The 6,551-nt window shown below is 29.6% G+C and overlaps 1 pseudogene; it reads right to left on the bottom strand.

The window, feature by feature from the left end:
* Window positions 1-1,690: 1,690 nt before the first annotated feature.
* Window positions 1,691-3,562, bottom strand: LOC123227858 (annotated as a pseudogene).
* Window positions 3,563-6,551: the final 2,989 nt, after the last annotated feature.

Here is a 6,551-nt window from a genome sequence, read left to right as displayed (position 1 = left end):
TTATGTTATACTTATGAAACCTTTGATTTATCTGATACAGCAGTTATGGGTCTAGTTATTATGTCATAAGTTTATCAATCAATAAATATAGGTAGGCCCCAATTATCAAAAAAAATGGTGTGTCTTTTTAATAATAATGTATCATCATGTGATAGGATAATTTTGAATCAAAAATAAAGTAATGTATCATTATATGATAACACATTATTATTGGGTATCAAATTAATACTCATTAGAGGTACACATAATATCACTTTTTTTATTATCATTACTCTTTATTTTCTTATTTATTTAAGCTGGGATTTTGTTAGAGTTTGTAGAGTTGGATTATAGATTTTGGCTGCTTATGAGGAGTAAACTAGATGATTTTTAAAATTTGTTTTGGGAGTGATGAATCTTATATCGATCACCCATAGTTTTGATATACTATTCAACAAAGCCAACAATTATCATATTGATAACGCTAATCAAAAGATTACGTTAGGTTAAGTCAAACTAAGTCGATTGGTGTATAAGTTGCTCTAATAATCTCAAGTTAATGGATCATATACATCATCTTCCATTATAGGATTTGTTCCATGAACATTGGGATTATTATCTATATGGAAATCTTTATAGCGAGTCAGTCTAATGAATATGCAATAATATGCACTCACGTATTGCATCAAGTTGTTAAAATAACTTTGACATAAAAAATTTATCATTACTTTTCGGTAAAGTCATTTAATACGATGATAACTTTATCACATTATTTGTGTCTTTGGTTAGGATAATGTTGGGGCTACTAACATTTTTAGAATGACCACTATATGTGCGTATAAGGTCCTCATGATTAAGATACACTTTGATTCTTTTCTCACAGTTTTACTATTCTAAAGGCATTCATCACATAAATAATATGCATGTGTGTGTGTGGAGATAAAGATGAAGAAATGTCATTTTATTGAATATAGAACATGATACAATATCTTAGTATTATTACGACATTAGATAAAGTGATTAGTGCATGTATGTATAAATAAAAACTATGTGTACATATTTTAAATATACAAAATAGGTATATAGATGTTGTGTCATCATGTGAATAAATGATTTTGAATTAAAAATAAAATAATATTTAATCACATAATGCATCATCTATGTATTTAAAGTGTGTGTGTATATATATATATATATATATATATATAAAAGTTAATTTTCTAAATTTTTATTTTTAATGTTTTTAAGATTTTACAAATGTATAACATGTAATTTAAGTTAATCTATTACAATAATATTATAAAGAACATAGATAAATTTGATCTTTTAAGGTTAACGTTGGGAAACAAATGTTAACGTTGGAGTTGAAATTCCACAACGGCAAACAGATGTAGTCAATAAAAAACTCTAAACCCAAATGTATAATAATAATTTTTTAAAATCAACATTAAAATTATGAAAAAAATCAATAAAATTATCTTCAGATATTTTTTATATATTATTATATAATTAAATAATTTTAAATTAATAAAAAATATATCTAATTATATAATAATATATTATATTTATATTAATTTTTATATAAAAAAAATAAGAAGACTTCATCGACAAGAAAAGGAAAGGACAAACACCACCGGAAAGTTGCTTCTTGCCTAAAGTATGATAGTGGAAGAAGTATTTCAACAGTTTCTCTTTACATCACAATTGACGGTTTCAAAGTAAACACAAGTCCCTTTATTCCTTTTTGCTAAACTTAATGCATCACAAAAGTTAACTACAGTTTAACAAGTCACCATCATCTTATCATTATCACAATTTCATCCCAACTAATACACCCACCTCACTGTTTTTCATCCATCTCTCTTCCAAATTCATCCTATCAAATTTCAATTACAATGTTTAACACAAAAACGGCACCGTTTTATTTTTCACATGACGACAATCACTTTTGCCTTCCTGAGCAATTTTTCCTAGCGAATCCGAATTTTCTTGAGCCAAATTAAACTCCAAGTAAAAATTCTGCACCTGAAAACTCCCCAAAATGATCGCCGGTCCGGTGCTGCTGATCCCGGGTTCCACCGAATTTTCGGTGACAATCGTCAAACAAATGGCGCTTTTTTTACCATAAAACACAAAATAATTCTCCAATGGTAAAGCCATTTTTGATCCACCTTTGAATCGGAAAGTCAATTTCGGAATATTAACCGATTTATCGCCCGAAATCTTGAAACATGGCCTTAAACCGGACTCAATTTCCTCCTTTGGTGCCCTGCTATCGTTCCCCACTTGTTTTATGAATTCCTCTGCCACAGCATCAAAAACGGGTTTCTCCATGAAAGTGAACGTTGAACCCGAATCCACAATGGTTCCTCCTTTCCGTCGGATCGGGTGACGAAAATCGGTACGGAATCTTAACGCGCCGAGTTCCAACGACAATTTTTCGTAAAAGCACATAATAATATTGTCGAAAAGCAGGATCAGCCCCCGTTGGGTTCTTCAAAAACGTTGTGTAGCTCACATGTGAAGTCGTGGAATTACCCGAATCTGACCCGATATCCAAAACCAGGTTACTACTGACCGACGTGTCATCAAATTTACGGGAAAGTAAACAATATGAGAATTTACCCACACCCAGTTGAGACGGTAACGATTCCTTCCCACGACCAAACCCGGCAATGCCCGCGGGTTGTCGGGTTGAGACAACGGAGCATCCGGATAGGAAATCGGGGAATTTTTTGTTGGGAAAATCTAGAGTTTCAGATAACAAAATTCCAGCTGTCGAACCTAAACCATATTGTATCATGTAAGGACAAGTTTGGGAACATGCAATTTCCGACCCGAAAATCCATGCACATTTCGGATTCTTGCAGCCTATAAGCTTTGAAGTAGAAGAATTTTTGGGAATGAAAGTAGAGATGTCAGCTGGGTCAACGTTGGGGAAATAACAGCCCAAACAAAGATAATGGGCGGTACATGGGAACCAAACGAGGCTGCTACCAGTGTCGAAAATGAGAGTCACTAATTGAGGAGGAGTGCCGAAGCTGAGAGAAATGGAGTAGCCGCCATAGCTGTGAGAGCTTAAAGGAGTTGAAAGAGAAGAAGAGTTGGTTTTTATTTTGATTGGTGATTTTGATTTGAGGTGTTGGGCTCTGGAAAGCGAAGAAGAGGCTAATGAGTTGAGGAGCTTATAGCCATAGGAATCGGAAGAGGCGTGCTTTATTTCCAGAGGAGTGAGTGGGATAGTAATGGTGGTGGCGGCGGCGGTTGTGGCGGTGGTAAGGAGAAAAAGCAGTGAAAAGAGAGATGAGAGAGAGCCATGAAATTGGTCATGAGAATGCGTTAGTGAGAAATGAAATGATGGGATCCTTTTAAATTAGAAAGTAACGATTTAACCCCTCAGTGAAGAAAACACTTTAATTATGTCCCATTAAAATGTTACTTTTTGATTTAAGTGAATAAAAGGATTTTACATAAAGTTTTGAACTTTAAAGTAATTATCCTGGTAATGAGGCAAGTTGGTAACGGATAGAAAGACTTTGGAATCAAGTTCGATTTCAGTGAAAATATGTTTGGCTTCTGACATGATAAGAACTAACAAAACATGCCATCTCAGCTAGAGTGAAATGTTTTCGAGGGTTTTTTTGAAGGCAGAATCTCTCTTTACTACACAAACTTTCATGAAATCACCTTTTCCATAGTTAAGATTGAACAGTGTATTTTATCACCCATCTGTCAATTCCCTTAGTGCAAACCATTTTCACTTTAAATTTCTATTTGCCTTTTTTTAGTAAAAATACAAAATTACCTATCAATTACGAATTTATCTTTACTTTTTATTAATTATGTAAATACTTTACACTGGAAAAGAAACTAAAAAAATCATAACTTTTTTTTGTGGAAGAAGACGATAATATACGCTCACATTCAACGTGGTTGAATATTAAATATTTATCTCTATCATCTCAGATATTAACACCACCACCATTACATCATATTATCACCCTCATTGTCTTTGCCAATCACCTTTGTTTAAGTAATTACAAATATTTATGTAAATTTATTCCAACGATTGATTAGTTTAACCAATCTTGACTCTAAAATAAGAAGAGAAATAGCATAAGTAAGCACGGACCTAATGCATAATGAGGATAGGCCCCACCCTTAATTTTTCTGAAGTTATTGATTAGTCCAAATATTCCCTAAAATCCTCCAAAATCTTTACTCCATGTAATACTTAGTCCACTTCTCCCCTCCAAATTTCCAATATTGCTTCTTAAAACCTATTTTTAAAGTGAAATGTTTGATTGTTTTGTTCCAAAAATATTATTCTCATCATAAAATTTGTACAACAAAGTCTTAAATAAGTAATTTACGTATAATTTTAATGTCTTTTTTTTTTAATTGAATGATATATATATATATAATATATATATATATATATATATATATATATATATATATATATATATATATATATTATATATATATATATATATATATATATGTGTGTGTGTGTGTGTGTTTGTATATCTAAATAATCTTTTTTTTTTTTTTGTCCTCTCAAATTATCTAAGATATATTCAAAATAAGAATTAAAGTTTTGGATATATATTTTCATGCAAAAAAGACATGAGATTTTGACAAATACCCAAATTATATTCAAAATAAGAAATATGATTTTTTGATACACCAAATTACCAACGAAGATATCATTGAGCACTTTCAAAATATATAGAAATATAAAAACCATGTTAAATTAAAAAACTTTAGTTATACCATTATAAATTATTTTCATTTTTAAATAAGTAATATTTAACCATTTAAATTTTCAAAATATAACATTCTAACTTTTTTCAATTGGTAAATAAAGGATGTATAGATTTTTAATCCAAATAATTAAGTTTTGATTTTGACAATTGGATTTGGAGTTACAACATGAAGTTTGATTACTTCTTCAATAATACAAATCTCTCTCTCTCTCTCTCTCTCTCTTCTCTCTCTCTCTCTCTCTCTCTATAGATATATATATATGTGTGTGTGTGTGTGTGTGTGTGTGTGTGGTTGTTGTAAACACTTTTAATTATATTAAATTTAAGTAAATGTTTTTTTCTCTCTTTCACATGAAGAGGTTTTTTCATATAAAAATTGTTTGTATCATTATATTTTTCTTCTCAATTTCTTGATATTGTATTATTTTTTATAGTGTTTCAAAAATTTTTATTAATTGATTGACGAACAATTCAAAAGGTCCATACCCAATAAATTTTTGGATCCATCACTAAGTGTGATATTAAAAAAAGTTAAAGAGAAGTTGACTTGTTGTAACAAATTATGAAAAAATGGTTAGGGTTTGGAGAATACGTAAAAATATTTGTTCCGATTATGAAAAAAGAGAAAATGAAAAAAAATAAATTTGAGATGTAAAAGGATAGGAGAAGTTGAGACAACAAAAAAGAAGGAATGGGGATATAAAATGATAAAAAAAAGGGAGGGGGAGAGATATTAACTACATATTAAAATTGTAGAGAATTTCTTTGGATAAAATTTTTGTGTTCTTTCAATTAGATGAGTTCATTAATAAAACTGAACCACCGCCTATAAAACTTGGTTCACCAGTTTTGGTGGGAATAGTCTCATTCAGCTTTTTATTAATTAATACAATTATAACTACCAACTTGTAACCATCAGCTTTTGGATTTATATAATATGTTTAATGTAATATAATTTTTCGTAAAGTTATGTTTATCTATTTTAAATAAATAAAGAAAAAAAGATAATTTTTTATCCAAATTTTAATATAATTTCAAAATCTTATTCACAACAGATAAAAAACTTAAATACTTATCTATAGACTAATTGTTGTCTAAATTTTTAGTTAAAGACGGAGATAAAATCATTATTTCACTTATAAACTTTAAAACTTTAAAATTTTTATTATTTTTTTCTTTGGGTTTTAAAAACTAACACTTTAACTCATTCTCAAAGTTTGAAAAGTTTAGATTTCATCTCTAAAATTTACTTTCTTCTCTGACCACCATCATTTCAATCGACAGTCAATATTTTCTATTGATCTTCCATCTTCGATTACAAAAGATGACGAATGACCATCTTTTATCATCCAGATCTGAACAACGAAACGTCATAGATCTAAAAGAAGAGAGAAAAGACAAAATTTTGTTATCACTTCTAGACGATGCGATGACGAAGATCTCAAAGAGAAATAAGATCTGTTATTTCTAATGACTATGTGGTTTATCTACAAGAGTTAGGAATTGATAACAATTTTGTTTCATTTTCACAATCCATGAATTGTGATGGTTTTACTAAAATGTTAAATGTTATGGAAGTTGAGTTTGTGGCATGCTTTGATGACATTATTCATGAATTATGGTTGTGGAACTTTATTTCAAGACTTGGGTTGTCGACATTATTGCTAAATTGCTGAAAATTTAACTATGTCATAGTTTTCTTGTATAAAAAATGATTCAAAAGTTGTTGAACATATGTATATAAAATATTTTGTCGTTAAAAAATAAATTAAAAAACAAAAACTATCAATTGAACACATTAAA

Source organism: Mangifera indica, chromosome 10, assembly GCF_011075055.1.
Source record: "Mangifera indica cultivar Alphonso chromosome 10, CATAS_Mindica_2.1, whole genome shotgun sequence".
Classification (NCBI taxonomy): Eukaryota; Viridiplantae; Streptophyta; class Magnoliopsida; order Sapindales; family Anacardiaceae; genus Mangifera; species Mangifera indica.
This window is presented reverse-complemented; position numbering and strand designations above follow the sequence as displayed.